Genomic DNA, 5,994 nt, shown 5'->3' on the forward strand with positions numbered 1-5,994 from the left:
TCAGTCCTCGTCCTCAATCCACAACACTAAATCCTCAATCCTCAATACTCAATCGTCATTCTTCAATCCTCAACACCCAATCCTCAATCTTCTATCCTCAACCCTCAATCCTCAATTCTCAATCCTCATTCCTCAATCCTCAGACCTCAAACATCATTACTCAACCGTCAGTCCTCGTCCTCAATCCACAACCGCCAATACTCAATCCTCAATCTTCAATTCTCAATCCTCAATCCTCAACCCTCAATCCTCAATCCTCAGTCTTCAGTCCTCAATACTCAATCATCAATCCTCAATCCTCAATCCTCAATCCTCAAGCCTCAATCCTCAACCCTCAATCGTCAATCTTCAATCCTCAATACTCAATCTTCAATCCTCAATCCTCAATACTCAATACTCAATCCTCATTCTTCAATCCTCAATACCCAATACTCAATCTTCAATCCTCAATCCTCAATTCTCAATCCTCAACACTCAATCCTCAGACCTCAAACATCATTACTCAACCGTCAGTCCTCGTCCTCAATCCTCAATCCTCAATCCTCAATCCTCAATCTTCAATCCTCAATACTCAATCTTCAATCCTCAATACTCAATACTCAATCCTCAATCCGCAATCCTCAATACCAAATCCTCAATCTTCAATCCTCAATCCTCAATCCTCAATTCTCAATCCTCACTCCTCAATCCTCAGACCTCAAACAGCAATAGTCAACCCTCAGTCCTCGTCCTCAATCCACAACCATCAATCCTCAATCCTCAATCTTCAATCATCAATATTCAATCTTCAGTCCTCAATCCTCAATCCTCAATCCTCAACCCTCAATCCTCAATGTTCAATCCGCAATACCCAATCCTCAATCTTCTATCCGCAATCCTCAATCCTCAATCCTCAATCTTCAACCCTCAGTCCCAAATCCTCAATCTTCAATCCTCAATACTCAGTCTTCAATCCTCAATCCTCAATCCGCAATCCTCAATCCTCAATCCTCATTCTTCAATCCTCAATACCCAATCCTCAATCTTCAATCCTCAATCCTCAATCCTCAATTCTCAATCCTCAATCCTCAATCCTCAATCCTCAATCCTCAATCTTCAATCCTCAATACTCAGTCTTCAATCCTCAAATCTCAATCCTCAATCCTCAATCCTCATTCTTCAATCCTCAACACCCAATCCTCAATCTTCAATCCTCAATCCTCAACCCTCAATTCTCAATCCTCATTCCTCAATCCTCAGACCTCAAACATCAATACTCAACCCTCAGTCCTCGTCCTCAATCCACAACGCTCAATCCTCGATCCTCAATCTTCAATCATCAATATTCAATCTTCAATCCTCAATCCTCAATCCTCAATACTCAATCCTCAATCCTCAATGTTCTATCCTCAATACGGAATCCTCAACATTCAATCCTCAATCCTCAATCCTCAATCCTCAATCCTCATTTGTCAATCCTCAATCCTCAATCCTCAGTCCTCAATCTTCAATCCACAATACTCAATCTGCAATCCTGAATCCTCAGTCCTCACTCCTCAATCCTCATTCTTCAATCCTCAATACCGAATCCTCAATCTTCAATCCTCAATCCTCAATCGTCAATCTTCAATCCTGAATACTCAATCTTCAATACTCAATCCTCAATCCTCAATCCTCAATCCTCATTCTTCAATCCTCAATACCCAATCCTCAATCTTCAATCCTCAATCCTCAATCCTCAATCCTCAATCCTCAATCCCCAATCCTCAATCTTCAATCCTCAGTCCCAAATCCTCAATCTTCAATACTACCTCCTCAATCCTCAATCTTCAATCCTCAATACTCAGTCTTCAATCCTCAATCCCCAATCCTCAATCCTCAATCCTCAATCCTCATTCTTCAATCCTCAATACCCAATCCTCAATCTTCAATCCTCAATCCTCAATCCTCAATTCTCAGTCCTCAATCCTCAATCCTCAGACCTTAAACATCAATACTCTACCCTCAGTCCTCGTCCTCAATCCACAACACTCAATCCTCGATCATCAATCTTCAATCATCAATATTCAATCTTCAATCCTCAATCCTCAATCCTCAATCCTCAATCCGCAATCCTCAATCCTCAATCCTCATTCTTCAATCCTCAATACCCAATCCTCAATCTTCAATCCTGAATCCTCAATCCTCAATTCTCAATCCTCAATCCTCAATCCTCAATCCTCAATCCTCAATCCTCAATCCTCAATGTTCAATCCGCAATACCCAATCCTCAATCTTCTATCCGCAATCCTCAATCCTCAATCCTCATTCTTCAATCCTCAATACCGAATCCTCAATCTTCAATCGTCAATCCTCAATCCTCAATCCTCAATCCTCAATCCTCAATCCTCAATCTTCAATCCTCAGTCCCAAATCCTCAATCTTCAATACTCACTCCTCAATCCTCAACCTTCAATCCTCACTACTCAGTCTTCAAACCTCAATCCTCAATCCTCAATCCTCAATCCTCAATCCTCATTCTTCGATCCTCAATACCCAATCCTCAATCTTCAATCCTCAATCCTCAATCCTCATTCCTCAATCCTCAATCCTCAATCCTCAATCTTCAATCCTCAATACTCAATCCTCAATCCTTAATCCTCAATCCTCAATCCTCAATCTTCAATCCTCAGTCCCAAATCCTCAATCTTCAATACTCACTCCTCAATACTCAATCTTCAATCCTCAATACTCAGTCTTCAATCCTCAATCCTCAATCCGCAATCCTCAATCCTCAATCCTCATTCTTCAATCCTCAATACCCAATCCTCAATCTTCAATCCTCAATCCTCAATCCTCAATTCTCAATCCTCAATCCTCAATCCTCAATCCTCAATCCTCAATCCTCAATGTTCAATCCGCAATACCCAGTCCTCAATCTTCTATCCGCAATCCTCAATCCTCAATCCTCAATCATCAATCCTCAATCCTCAATCCTCAATCTTCAATCCTCAATACTCAATCTTCAATCCTCAATCCTCAATCCTCAATCCTCAATCCTCATTCTTCGATCCTCAACACCCAATCCTCAATCCTCAATCCTCAATCTACAATCCTCAAACCTCAATCCTCAATCCTCAATCCTCAATCCTCAATCCTCAATCCTCAATCTTCAATCCTCAATACTCAACCTTCAATCCTCAATACTCAATCCTCAATCCTCAATCATCATTCTTCAATCCTCAACACCCAATACTCAATCTTCAATCCTCAATCCTCAATCCTCAATTCTCAATCCTCAATCCTCAATCCTCAGACCTTAAACATCAATACTCTACCCTCAGTCCTCGTCCTCAATCCACAACACTAAATCCTCAATCCTCAATCCTCAATCCTCAATCGTCAATCTTCAATCCGCAATACCCAATCCTCAATCTTCTATCCGCAATACTCAATCCTCAATCCTCAATCCTCAATCCTCAATCCTCAATCCTCAATCCTCAGACCTCAATCCTCAATCCTCAATCGTCAATCTTCAATCCTCAATACTCAATCTTCAATCCTCAATCCTCAATCCTCAATCCTCAATCCTCATTCTTCAATCCTCAATACCCAATCCTCAATCTTCAATCCTCAATACTCAGTCTTCAATCCTCAATCCTCAATCCTCAATCCTCAATCCTCAATCCTCATTCTTCAATCCTCAATGCCCAATCCTCCATCTTCAATCCTCAATCCTCAATCCTCAATCCTCAATCCTCAATCCTCAATCCTCAATCTTCAATCCTCAATACTCAATCTTCAATCCTCAATACTCAATACTCAATCCTCAATCCTCAATCCTCAATACCAAATCCTCAATCTTCAATCCTCAATCCTCAATCCTCAATTCTCAATCCTCACTCCTCAATCCTCAGACCTCAAACAGCAATAGTCAACCCTCAGTCCTCGTCCTCAATCCACAACCATCAATCCTCAATCCTCAATCTTCAATCATCAATATTCAATCTTCAGTCCTCAATCCTCAATCCTCAATCCTCAACCCTCAATCCTCAATGTTCAATCCGCAATACCCAATCCTCAATCTTCTATCCGCAATCCTCAATCCTCAATCCTCAATCTTCAACCCTCAGTCCCAAATCCTCAATCTTCAATCCTCAATACTCAGTCTTCAATCCTCAATCCTCAATCCGCAATCCTCAATCCTCAATCCTCATTCTTCAATCCTCAATACCCAATCCTCAATCTTCAATCCTCAATCCTCAATCCTCAATTCTCAATCCTCAATCCACAATCCTCAATCCTCAATCCTCAATCTTCAACCCTCAATACTCAGTCTTCAATCCTCAAATCTCAATCCTCAATCCTCAATCCTCATTCTTCAATCCTCAACACCCAATCCTCAATCTTCAATCCTCAATCCTCAACCCTCAATTCTCAATCCTCATTCCTCAATCCTCAGACCTCAAACCTCAATCTACAATCCTCAAACCTCAATCCTCAATCCTCAATCCTCAATCCTCAATCCTCAATCCTCAATCTTCAATCCTCAATACTCAACCTTCAATCCTCAATACTCAATCCTCAATCCTCAATCATCATTCTTCAATCCTCAACACCCAATACTCAATCTTCAATCCTCAATCCTCAATCCTCAATTCTCAATCCTCAATCCTCAATCCTCAGACCTTAAACATCAATACTCTACCCTCAGTCCTCGTCCTCAATCCACAACACTAAATCCTCAATCCTCAATACTCAATCGTCATTCTTCAATCCTCAACACCCAATCCTCAATCTTCTATCCTCAACCCTCCATCCTCAATTCTCAATCCTCATTCCTCAATCCTCAGACCTCAAACATCATTACTCAACCGTCAGTCCTCGTCCTCAATCCACAACCGCCAATACTCAATCCTCAATCTTCAATTCTCAATCCTCAATCCTCAACCCTCAATCCTCAATCCTCAGTCTTCAATCCTCAATACTCAATCATCAATCCTCAATCCTCAATCCTCAATCCTCAATCCTCAATCCTCAACCCTCAATCGTCAATCTTCAATCCTCAATACTCAATCTTCAATCCTCAATCCTCAATACTCAATACTCAATCCTCATTCTTCAATCCTCAATACCCAATACTCAATCTTCAATCCTCAATCCTCAATTCTCAATCCTCAACACTCAATCCTCAGACCTCAAACATCATTACTCAACCGTCAGTCCTCGTCCTCAATCCTCAATCCTCAATCCTCAATCCTCAATCTTCAATCCTCAATACTCAATCTTCAATCCTCAATACTCAATACTCAATCCTCAATCCTCAATCCTCAATACCAAATCCTCAATCTTCAATCCTCAATCCTCAATCCTCAATTCTCAATCCTCACTCCTCAATCCTCAGACCTCAAACAGCAATAGTCAACCCTCAGTCCTCGTCCTCAATCCACAACCATCAATCCTCAATCCTCAATCTTCAATCATCAATATTCAATCTTCAGTCCTCAATCCTCAATCCTCAATCCTCAACCCTCAATCCTCAATGTTCAATCCGCAATACCCAATCCTCAATCTTCTATCCGCAATCCTCAATCCTCAATCCTCAATCTTCAACCCTCAGTCCCAAATCCTCAATCTTCAATCCTCAATACTCAGTCTTCAATCCTCAATCCTCAATCCGCAATCCTCAATCCTCAATCCTCATTCTTCAATCCTCAATACCCAATCCTCAATCTTCAATCCTCAATCCTCAATCCTCAATTCTCAATCCTCAATCCTCAATCCTCAATCCTCAATCCTCAATCTTCAATCCTCAATACTCAGTCTTCAATCCTCAAATCTCAATCCTCAATCCTCAATCCTCATTCTTCAATCCTCAACACCCAATCCTCAATCTTCAATCCTCAATCCTCAACCCTCAATTCTCAATCCTCATTCCTCAATCCTCAGACCTCAAACATCAATACTCAACCCTCAGTCCTCGTCCTCAATCCACAACGCTCAATCCTCGATCCTCAATCTTCAATCATCAATATT

This window comes from Calliopsis andreniformis, unplaced genomic scaffold, assembly GCF_051401765.1.
Source record: "Calliopsis andreniformis isolate RMS-2024a unplaced genomic scaffold, iyCalAndr_principal scaffold0046, whole genome shotgun sequence".
Classification (NCBI taxonomy): Eukaryota; Metazoa; Arthropoda; class Insecta; order Hymenoptera; family Andrenidae; genus Calliopsis; species Calliopsis andreniformis.